Raw genomic sequence first — 12,260 nt, 5'->3', positions numbered from 1 at the left:
TATGCGTCACACAGGCACAAGACACAAATTGATAATATGCCATTGGGTTTACGTAACTCGTCGTATTTTTTTTCTCTCGCGCAAATTAATAAATTCGATTGGTTCGCTCATCGATACCTTGAATTCCGCTAACAAATATAAGTATACGGTCGCGATCGGCAAGGACGAACTTTTGTATACGTGTACTGCATACAAACGTGCGCGCGTACACGCGTGGAAAGCCACGGCGTGCGTTACCATCGACGCCGATCGATATATAAACTCGTATCGTCGTATGAATTTTTTTTTTTCCTCGCGAAACCGCAAAAGCATCGATTTGAGAGCACACGTGTAACATGCAAGGATACGCCGTCAGCAGCGGCAGCAGCAGCAGCGTGACATTATTCAATACGTCCGTCAAGTCTTGACTTACTTCTATACGTCGTACACCTTTCGTTTTGCACTGGACCGCAGCACCTTCGGCTCCTATCCCCGTATATGAAATGTATCGAATGCAAGAAGAGAAACTCTCAAGTTGAGACCCGTACGTATCTTCGTACTCTTCGGCAACGTATCGTTTCTACTTTGTTATTTTTCAACACTCTACTTACTCTGCTGCTGCTGCTGCTGCTGCTGCTGCTGCTGCAGTTGCAGCTACCTCGAAATGAAGATTCCTATCCCTTCACTGCGAGGCACGCGCGCGCCTCACAGAGCAATAAAAGCAAAGGCAAGGGACAGCGAGGCGCCATACGAGTATACATACAAGCAGCCTGAGAACAAACTCGTATATATAGAGCATAAACCACGTGCAAAACGAGTATTAAGCCGAGTGGTAAATATAACGCGATCGATTGCGTTGATTTAACGTAAATTCAAGCAGGGATAGCAGCAAAAGTATCGGAAATTCCGATAAATATTGTAAATTTCGTTAGGCCGTTCCTAATATACGGTCCAGGCAGTTTATGCATTTTATTATGTATGCGTAGCCGTCGATAAAAAATTTTCAGATGGCGATAAAACGAGCCATTCATTTGTCGATTTCGATACGCGAGCACACACTTTATCTCGCACCCCTTCTTTTTTTTCCTTACGCTTTTTTGCACGCGTATTAAAGTCAAAAAGCCGTAAACGTGATGTTCTGTATATGTGCAGATCTTAATATAATAAAGCGCGCTCGCTTGGGTATATACAACATTCGCATTAATTCGCGTCTCGGATGAATTTGCCAAGTTAACTTTTGTACCTTTATTTTTTCATTAATTTTTTTGTTTTTGTTATTTTGATTCTTAATTCAAGAGAGCGAGAATTTCAGGAATGCACTATAGGCTTTTGAGAGCCGCGCGCGACATCGCCGCGCCGCACTGCAGTGATAAAACCGAGACTTTTAGATTACGGTATACGTTACAAGCTTATATTATACACGATAATTTATAACAATACAAACGAATTTGGCGTAAGTACGTATGTGTGTGTGTGTATGTTTGTTGCAAGCACAGACCACGTCGTCGCGTCCAGCGCACTCAAAGGCTCTCGCGTGTGAAATTAATATTCTAAATAAATGAAGCTCTCGCTCGCGGCCGCCTCTTATATGAGCCGCTGCGCACAGAGAGAAAGAAAGAGAGAGAGAGAGGAGAGATCGCGGCCGGGGGAAATACCCGTTGGTCCGTTGTCGTGACGAATATTGTACATAAATAGTCGCTACATACCCTGTCGCTCTTTCTCCCTGTACGCGCAGTGGATTTTCCGGCTCAAAGTGCACTTGGCTCGCGGCTTCTTTAATTTTTTTTTTCCTTTTCGAATTTTTCCCGATCGAGCTCTCTTTTTTTTTGTTTACCTATACGCGGTAGATAACAAAAAGCAAGCACCCTAAGTTTTGCATTACATGGACCCAATAAATACGAGAGCGAACATTGTATAAATCTCGCGTCTGATAAATATACTCGCGTATTCTTCAACACGTATAGTATAAGAAGATGATATAATATAAGCGAGTACAGAGAGCAAAACGGGAGCACGTACGTGCAAAACACATGGAAAACAGATTCGCGAGCTGCAGTTCAACTTGCGCCGAACTTGTAAACTACCCACAGCTCGAGCACACGATGAACTAACGGGTTTATTCGAGTGCAATCATAATTATTCATTAGAAAATTATAAAAAAAGGAAAAAAGGTTTATTACTGGCTTATGAGCCCGAACTTCACGTTGAATGTATCTTCTACCTTTGGGCCTCAAACAACATCTACTCAACTATTGGGGAGAAATCAAACCATCCATCGGTAATGTTTGCCCTGTTATCTATACGATTAAATTGCGATCGTTTAGCTGATTTTCCTTCAAGTATACGGACCGAAAAATGACAAATTTATAAGCCTCGAGTACATCAGTTAAGACAAAATTATCATTTTTTTTTCACCAACATCAATGATATATGTGACACGTTATAACTGGAAATCACATTTTAATGTCGAATATTCAAGCCGATCTAGCCTCAACGAATTTATGAAACCGATGACGAGATTAATTGGTGGTGTGCCTTATAAATTTAAGTTTTCAACGTGTTGGCAAGAATGAAAATAAATCGTATTAATGTTAAACACAAAAATACGATTTATATCTTACCGGATACGGGGCTTATCGAGTATAATTAATTAATCAATTTCGATCGTCGACACAAGCGCGGCCAAATTTTTGTTTCATTTTTTTTTTCTTCGAGCAATTTAGGTAGACGCGCGCGCGTACGTAGGGGCGCTAAAGAGGGTCGGTGTGCGAGCGAGCACGACTGTGCGCAGATCGAGAGTCAAAAACAAAGGTGCCGAAAAAGATACTCGCCAGTATACGGCGCTTTTAAAAGCCCTAATATAAGCATGCCATATCGCGCTGCCGCCCGCGTACATATAAATATATTAAAAAGGAAATGAAAAAAAGAGAGATACAGCGAGAGAGAGAGAGAGAGAGAGAGAGAGACGTATCAGGTAATGGAATAGGGCAAAAGAAAAAGAAAAACTTGGAAAGGACCGAGCGAGAGATATACGAAAACATTATAAAGAGCTATCGAAAGGCTATATCGTAAGCTTTTTTTCGCTCGATGCGGCCTGTGCTGCTGGCTTTATTTTATTTACCCAGACGTGCGTGCATCTCTCTTTCTCTCTCTTTTTCGCTCGCGCTCGAGCCTAATATTTCAAGTCCTCTCCAAGCGAGTACGCGTATCCTGCGTGTATCTTTCTCCGACCATCTACTTAACCATACATATCTAATGTGTAGCGCTTATGTGTGTGTGTATGCGAGTCTCTCTCCGGTCGAGGACTTCTTTCTCTATTTCACTGGCCGAAGCTTTGTAATATCTTAACTCTCTTTTTCTCTCTCTTTCATATGGTCATTCGACCAAAACGAGACAACTCTGTTATACAGACGCGCTTTCGACTTTGGCCTTTTGTTCTTTCCTCTTCGTGGCGCACGTATTCGCTGTAATACGGCGTAAATCCGCGACTTGCAGCCCGGTTCTAATCTCGATACCCGTAAATATAAATCAATCCGCGGTCTTTTGGGAGGCTCGACGATTTCGAGCGGCAATGATCGTCTTTATCTCTGCGCGTCTGCCCTTAACTTCATTTATTATATGCGTTTCTCGTACTATCGAACAATAATCGAGTGCCGTATGCGTAGTGTATACCTTGTGAACGCCACGACAATAACTCTGTCTTGACAATTTTAACGCACAACGGGGTTTAACGCGAACTCTCTATTTTTTTGCTTATTTGAATTATTAAAAAACATTTATATTTAATTCCGATTTAGCGTAAACTCTGATATCAAAATCAAAGCAACCGATACTGAATTTTATTTTTCATGAAATCTTCGTTGAAAACGAATGCATCAGTACATATGTTAATTTTAATGCCAACATGAACAAAACAATTTATATCTATAATTCAAAGTCAAATTAAACATTTCGATTGAATAATGATGTTTTAATATTAATTTACCTTTAACATTAATTAAGTAAAAAAATAATTCATGGAAATTCAAACATAATTAATACCATCCTTCACCACTAGATGGCGAATACCTATTATCTGTAAATCTGCAAGTGATAAAGTCAAAATAATTGTATAAGTCAATGCTAGATATTAAATACAAACTAAACGGGCAATTTTGCATTTTCCTATACGAAAATGATAATTCTATGGGGAAAACTAGTATCACCAGACCCCCTTTCTTGAGAGCCCAACCAATTTAATCTATACCACAAGAGAGCAAGATTTTTGGTCAATTATTTTATCGTAAAATCAAAAGATTCATCGCGTCGTTACGTTGTCACCCTTGCCGATCACGATGAACGAGGATAATACGCGAAAGACGTATTATCTTCCGAGGAAACATGTGTTCGCTCATTGAAAATGTATACGTGTATAGAGCATATAAAACGCTGAGCTTCAACAACCATTATCTTTAATAAACAAGTATAGAATAAAATATCCAGCTGAAGAATACACGATTACTTTTTTATTGACACGAGATTACGTCATTGAAGTACAGTGAAAAAATTGTTTTTCAACGGATCTTTGCCAAGTAATAATGGGAGGACATCCAAGCGCACCGAGAAAGGCGTCTACTACGAGCAAGTGCATCGTTCACTGGAACGTGACAAAATCGAAGAAACACCTTTGACAGAAGCAGTTCCGTGTGCATGTATCAGGTGATGAACGCGAGCGTACTCGTCCGTATACGCGACGAGCGAAGATCGGTTGCGTCGACGGAGCTATCAAACGTCGCAGACGAGATCCGTTGTCAAAGACTCTCTCAGCAGCAGCAAAAACGAAAGAAAGAAAAAAGAAGCGAATTCTGCGAAAACGAACCGTGTATATAGGGTGCCATTGCCCGGAGCTGCAGCGCGGTGCAGTTTCTTCGTCATTATTTGACACCCGATCTGTGTTATGGTCGATAATTCGCCAAGTGTCACGATCGACTTGTCGCCGTAGCTGCATATAATCGAGAGCCGTATAATGCACGACACTATTCCGAGTGCCGCTTGCGGATCTCGAGCGTAATCTGGACGAGACGTTTATTGGATGCAGACGCTCGTGTATGGCTACGATGCGGCATATTATTTGCGACGAGTACATTCGTCAAAAGTTTATCGCGACACGAGCGTCGAACTTACAATACGATGCCCGTAACACATTAGGGAGTAGCCACAAACGACGATGCGCTGGTCTATGTAATCTGCGTGCGATAGAATCCATCTCGAAGTAAAGTTTAAAAAAAACGCCCGCGAAGAAAAAATAATCTCTGCGCGCGACACGCAAATAATACTATCTGCCGTATGTATAATGTTCGTATTGATTTCGTTCATTTGGAAAAGGACGTCACTTACCCGGAATCTCTTTCTTTGGCTTCGCAGCTATTATATTATTAGGCGTGGACGCGCGTGCCGTTTGCGCGAGTATAAAATCTCCCCGCTGCTGCTGTTCATATTCAAATTATTCCCAATTGTGTGTTATTATAACAAAGGTGCAAGATTACGATTTTTTTCGCTGACACGACTGCAGGATCCCTCGACACACACACTGCTACGTAAACTCGAGCCTTATCAGCGCTGGCTATAATACGCGTGACTTGTGCTAAACTATATAACATTGTATACTTGTATATGTCACGTATCCAAAGGAAATGCTACAATAATATTCATGCCCGTGGAATATCAAAATATCGAGACCTTGTGCGTGTACGTATCGAGTTTAATAATGAAAAAGAATAAAAAACAAAACAAGAAAAAAACGAAGCAATAAAAAAATGTTTAAAGGATGTTGTGTGTAGCGCTACACGCGCCGATCGTGATGCAAGTGTGGAGGAGACTAAGTTAATAAAGGCGTACGCGTATGTGTGTGTGTGTATGCACGTATTACGTGCAATGTCGTGATTTTGCTCGCCGATCTCGACGTTCGCACACGCGCGATCATGAATCATTAAATACGATGCGAGAAGTAATAGCACAAAATCGCAGCAACAGCAGCGCAGTGTGGCACCGACGGCGCTGGTGACGGCTACGGAAAAAGATCTTTGCTCGCGCGCCTCTGTCTGTCTATAATATCTGCCTCTGTGTGTGTGTGTGCGCGCGCGTGCGTGTAGACTTACGCTGACATAATTATGGATTAACTAGCGGCTAATCCCTTACTGAATCGAGCTACCGATACACCTTATATTACCTCGCTTAAACGCGAATTTATAACGAGCACTGCTGTGGCGCGCGCGCAGATGAACGAGAAAAAGAGGATTACAAAAAATCAGCTTTATGTATATAACGCTTGCGACGCTTCGACTGTGCACCGACCGAGTGGAGGATGCAAAAAAAAAAGACAGAGACCATATCCGAGATATACGTGCCATATATGAGGCGTCGCGTGCTTCGATGTATATATCCTACGTATATAAAGATGGCACCAAAAACATACACTGCAGCAGCGATCGCGACGTATATATCGGTGTATAGTAATAATAATCCTTGGTCGAAAAACAAGATTTTTCGCAAACACGCGAAAAACCCCGATGGCGCCAGAGAAAATGTACACAACTGCATTGTGGATATGTGTGTGTGTGTGTGTGTGTGTGTGTGTGTGTGTGTGTGTGTGAGCACGTTTATATATGCATATTACACGAGAGAGCGACTCGAGTGAGTCAAATACCAAAAAAAGGAAACCAGAGTACTATACTCTTCTCTCTCTCGCATCTGTCTCTCTTGAGCATTGCATCGCGATGTGTGTATAATTAATCGACCAAGATTTTTTTTTCTTCTTCTGCTATCGCCGCGCACTGTGTCACACGACCGGGAGTTACATGTGTTTTATTTACACACACAGCACATACAAGTGATACGCAATATCCCAAATTTTTTTCTTCCTCTCTAGCCCACTTTCTTTAATTTGCGATTGGCCTACATGTAATAATTTACACGAAAAATGCACGCCGCGCTGCTCGGTTCTCTGAATGGATCCCATTCGCGAACGCGCGTAAAATATTTGCAATTTGAAATTGATAATACACGCTGTGCAACGGAGTATTTTTATAAAGCGTATGGATTAAAAGGGACGTTAGCTCGGCCAAAAAAATTCTTCGGACGCAAGAAAAGCACAACGGGAACTTGTCGCAGTATATCCCTCGCTGAGTTTACGATTCTCTATGTATATTTTTATATTTGAAAAAAAAATACAAAATTGTTCAAGAGCTGCACGGATGACAATCGGTATTTCATATACAAATTTTGCGTGAAGTATCAAGCCCCGATGGCTCGTCCGTAAAATCGTCGTTTCATTTAACAAATTGGGTGTACATTTTTTTTGACAAATTTTATAACTGCGGGCTCGAGATAAATTGTCCACCGGAGCCGTGTGTCCGATTGCCACCGAGTCGTGTGTATAGAGCGCGATTCCATATATTTTGTCTTTGCCGCGCGCGCAGAATTCGATTCGTCGAAAAAAATAATAAATAAAAAATGAGAAAAAGCTAGAATGAGAGACGGAGAGAGAAGGCATTTAAAATCGTATGAATCATTACCATATTGTTAGACGAGTAAACTTTTTTTAAACGGCCCAAAGACGATGTTTACGAATGATATAGAGAACCGAAACAAAAATATATGTGTACAGCACAGGGAGAAATAAGGAATTTATATCCACTTGGCAGCTCGCGCGCGTAACGCACTTCTTATAATATGGCCAGTTCCGATATTCCGGCAAATACGCCCGCCTATGCCATATATTAATACGATTTTTATCTAAAATCACGCCTGAGACAAATTGTAATTTTTGCTCGTACATTTACTCGTGTATGACATAATAACACTTACGTACTCGAACTTTTTTAACATACGCATTATTCCGAGTTCCTAAATTCCGTTATTTTCAGTTTGAGATGAGGATTGAGAATGAGACAAAACCTCGATCGAGTGTTTAAATAATTCGTCATCTGATAAAAAAATAAAACAGCCAAGAGATGAGTTGTTTCGCACGCGACACCCAACGATCGGTTGACTCGCGACTTGTGCAGCCAAGCTAGTATAGGTACATCAAAATATTCAAGTTGACTCTATAGACAAGTGTTTAGAAAGTTAATTTCTATAAAATCACATCGTAGTTAAGGGAAGCGATTCTCGCATTGATCGATCGATTTGTTCATCATCGTCTTTGTCATCAAACGTTAAGTAAATTCGCAATTTTAAGTACATTTATAATCCTGTAATAGTTATAGGCAACGCAGCCCGATTCCTGCTCTTTTTCTATCTTCACATCGCCATTCTATTAACATCATTGACAAAGCCATTTGTATACACAGACATTATTTTCGAGAGGCACTTCGATAAATCATGGCAAAGGTGGATTCGAAAGAAGCTTCGCTACGCTGTAGTGTACACGCGAGTCTGGTATATGAAAAGGTATCGACAGGAATGAGCCTATTAATTTACATGTACAGAGCCATAACAGGCCGTGCTCACGCGCGCGCGTTACGCGATGAGCTTTTTATCCTCCTTTTAATGTGTGTATATTTACACACAATCGTCAACAGATTATTCCATTTGCTGCAACTGCTACTGCTGCCGATGTTGCAGCACGACACAGCATCGTCGCGTGACTCTTCTTTTCTCTCCCTCAGTGTTATTTACTTTTTCGCTTTTTTTTTCTTTTCTCCATTGCAAGTATACTTTTTACGATACCTTCAATACGCCGCTTGCGAATCGAAGAATTCATATATCGTAATAAAGTATTGTTTTCCTCGCACGCATGAGCTTACAAAAAGGCAATGAAAAAATTAACGTGTTTATATAGGCAAATAGGAGAATGAACAGCGGAGCCGTGAGTATAATCGTAAGCTTTTTTTTCTTTCACTTTTGCTACGAACATCGAGCGTTAAACCGTATCTTTTGTTAGCCGCAAAGGCACGAGATGACAAAAGAAGACAAAATCCTGCAATTGTCTCGGTGTATTTACAAATTACGAACACAAGTACATCGGTCGAGCAGTCGATTTTCTCTTTTCAGTGTCATTTTACTCTAAATATCTTAAACCCAAAAGAAAAAAAAATAAAGATGTCGGTAGCAAGCGAATGACTGGTTTACTCTCGCCTAGCCTCTGAGTAAAATGTGACTACATCTACATCCTAGTCTAGGAGCATCGTTATACTCTTCGCGTATACGTCTTGTATTTTTCATTTCGTCGCCCCAGCGCAGGAAGGTATCTATTTCCAAGCTGCAGCAAGAAGGATACTTACTCGCGCGCAGAGGCAAAAAGGTATCTAACTCGAGCGCAGCGGCAAAAAGGTATCTAATTCGAGCGAGAAGCAAAAAAGTAGCTTATTCAAACGAAGTGGCAAGAAAGTTTTGACGCGCCGAATTTAGGTTGGCAACGGAGCCGTAAATGATAAAATTTTGTTTCAACATTCAACATTCAACGTTTAATTCAAAGCTATATGTAAAGCCGATAACTTCTACTACTCTCAGAACATAGAAAGTTCTCCATAAGAGGCATATTGAGTCGAAATCGCGGCGAGATTGATTTGTTTGCTCGCATTTCAAATAGATGAAACTCATTACACTAGCTCAAATGTTTTTCCTCTTTTTTGCTCTAATACAAAACAAAATTTTATCATTTACGGCTCCGTTGCCAACCTAAATTCGGCCCGTCAAAACTTTCTTGCCACTTCGTTTGAATAAGCTACTTTTTTGCTTCTCGCTCGAATTAGATACCTTTTTGCCGCTGCGCTCGAGTTAGATACCTTTTTGCCTCTGCGCGCGAGTAAGTATCCTTCTTGCTGCAGCTTGGAAATAGATACCTTCCTGCGCTGGGGCGACGATTTGAATTTTCTCGTTTCATTATAAAGTTCGACAGGATGATTTTTAGTCGCTCGCGAGCCCGTGAAATATGCAAGTGCGCACAATTCAACTCGCGGACGATTGTTCTCTTCTTTATTATTACAAATGTTAAAATTTTTATTTGTTAGCACCTCTTTTGATTCATACTGGATGAATCGTATTAAATAAACGCTTGGGCAGTCGCGTTCAAATCGATTACCGTGTATTCTGCATATTTCGGGATAGCTCGAGTGGGAAAAAACGATTTGCGTATGCGTATGTTTGACGGAAAAATTAGCTCACGCGTGAACATGGTTAAACTTTTGCGATACAACCTTAAAAATACACAACTCATATAGAGCTCGTATTATTTTACGTATAATACTTTGAAAATGTTCGGATTTTGTGGAACCAATCAGTCATCGTATTCGGCTCTGTCGCTAGTTTTTTTTTTTTTTTTTTCGAAAAAAAATCATGGATATATTACTTGAAATAGTTGGCTCGTGCCTATAAGCGATCTATGTGAAACAAATCCCCGTCTATTAGTATCGTGTCCCTCTGCACGATGACTGTATCGCGTCGCTGACTTTTATTATAATAATCTAATCTTTCCGAGAGTCGGTGAGCGAGCGCGCGCCAACAGATCGAAGATCGAAATCGCGGACAATATCAGCTGTAAATTGTTTCGAAGTTGGGCAGTTCTCTTTACACGCAATATCAATCAAGCCTCGTGAAACGACTCTGCAGCACATCTCTCTCGTTATACGCTTATGCGTGTATTATTTGCCCATACGCACGGAGGGCTATCGTCGATCTTTTTTTCGTTCGCTCGCTCGTTCGTTGGCTCGAAGCGATCACTTCAAGAAAGAAAGAGAAAGAGTGAGAAAACAATGAATCGTTCGATTCCTAGAGATCGTTAATGGCCGTGCTCGACGTTCGCTGCAAAATATCGTCACGTCTTATCATGCGAAAACAGAAGCATGTGTGTCTGAGCTGGTGGTGTGCGTGTACAATACACGTCTCGATCGGAGACGAACGTATCGCGTATCGGTTTTCAAGTATATAAGCGTATGCAATATTATATATTGTGTATTTGTAACATCGACAACAATACGCGGTGGCGTCGGTCTCTCGAGGTGCAGTGACACACACTTACGTATCGCACACTAACACACACACACACACACACACACGCGCGTAACGGCAACGGCGCGTCCAATAATCGGTATCAAAGATCGAGCGCTAAGAGGAGTGAGCGCTTAGACGTCGCTTCAACAAACATTTGTTATTATTCCGCCGATCGTCGGAAAGTTCCTTCCTCTCGCTGTACATTTTACGTGTAATGCGTTAATATGTACGCGCTTTTTAAAGAGATAAACGCGGTTTTAGCGTATAAGCCGTGGCACGCGCGTGCCGCAATCGACCCCGATGTCTTTTTTTTGCCGACAATAATAATCTCGCGTTACAAGCAGCAGCAGCAGCAACAACAACAAGAACAGCGAAGAAGAAGAAGAAGACGAAGAGGAAAAAATTGTTTCTCCGTCTCTCACTCACCCTGTCGAGTCGGCCGTCGGATTTGCCTCCGTCGCCCGCAGTTGTGTATCACTCCTTATAGCTGCACTTGCTGGAATTCAACCGATGATACTCACTATTAACGAAATTTTTCTACTCTCTTGAATCAAACAAAATAACTGGCTTTACACACGCGGATGCACTAAAAACCTCGATCGCAGTTACTACCACTGCAGCGCACGATTCTTAGTCAAATTGGATAATGATAATAAGAAATGACTGTCCGGCGCAGCGAAGCGATCGATCATGGCATCGATCGGCAACTAAATCAGCCTGGAACGATGAATGAATTCGTCAGGCTGTCTCTTGCCTAAATCGCATCAAGTGGTGTCGACTAGTAAATGCAGCGGCGGCGGCGTTGACGCGGCGCAGAGCGGCCTGATCATTGCACTCGCGCGGGGTGCGCATATACGAATGTGTGTACATACACTATACAAGCAGTTTTGCGTGCAGCGTTATGTATTTCTCTCTCTCTCGATATATGTGCGATATATAGTAGTAGTTGTATATATAGCACAACGACTGAGTGACTCCGGTTCCGCGAGTCGTGGCGCGCGCGCGCTCTCGCTCTCGCTACACGAGTAAGACTGCAACTCGGACGAGTTAAGAGAGACTATAATATACAAGCTCGATCGTCGTCGTCGTCGTCGTCGTTGCGTATGAGCGCCCGCCTCGCTGTGAGAGTGAGTGAGTGTGAGTGTGAGTGAGTGTATGTGTGTTTGTGTGTGAGCGCGCGAGTGGAGTGCGTGTGGCGGATCAAAGCTGCGCGTGCTCCGCTGCTACTGCTGCTGCTGCTGCTGCTCCATATAGATGTATATGGAAGTGTCTCGCGCGTCAGCTGCGCCTGCACTGGCATCGGCAACCAG

General features: G+C 42.0%; 1 protein-coding gene across 1 annotated transcript in view; it reads right to left on the bottom strand.

Annotated features, from left to right (window-relative positions):
- Window positions 1–11,956, bottom strand: part of LOC106650314 (BMP-binding endothelial regulator protein) — a 34,716-nt gene extending 22,760 nt beyond the window's left edge. The window contains exon 1 of the mRNA XM_014368243.2: window positions 11,377–11,956. The gene's annotated coding sequence lies outside the window, so the exon portion shown is untranslated. The remainder of the gene's footprint in view (window positions 1–11,376) is intronic.
- Between the last annotated feature and the right edge of the window lie 304 nt (window positions 11,957–12,260).

This window comes from Trichogramma pretiosum, unplaced genomic scaffold (genome assembly GCF_000599845.2).
Source record: "Trichogramma pretiosum strain Unisexual culture from Peru unplaced genomic scaffold, Tpre_2.0 scaffold3, whole genome shotgun sequence".
Taxonomy (NCBI): domain Eukaryota; kingdom Metazoa; phylum Arthropoda; class Insecta; order Hymenoptera; family Trichogrammatidae; genus Trichogramma; species Trichogramma pretiosum.
The sequence above is the reverse complement of the archived record's forward strand: the minus strand, read 5'-3'. Positions and strand labels throughout refer to the sequence as shown.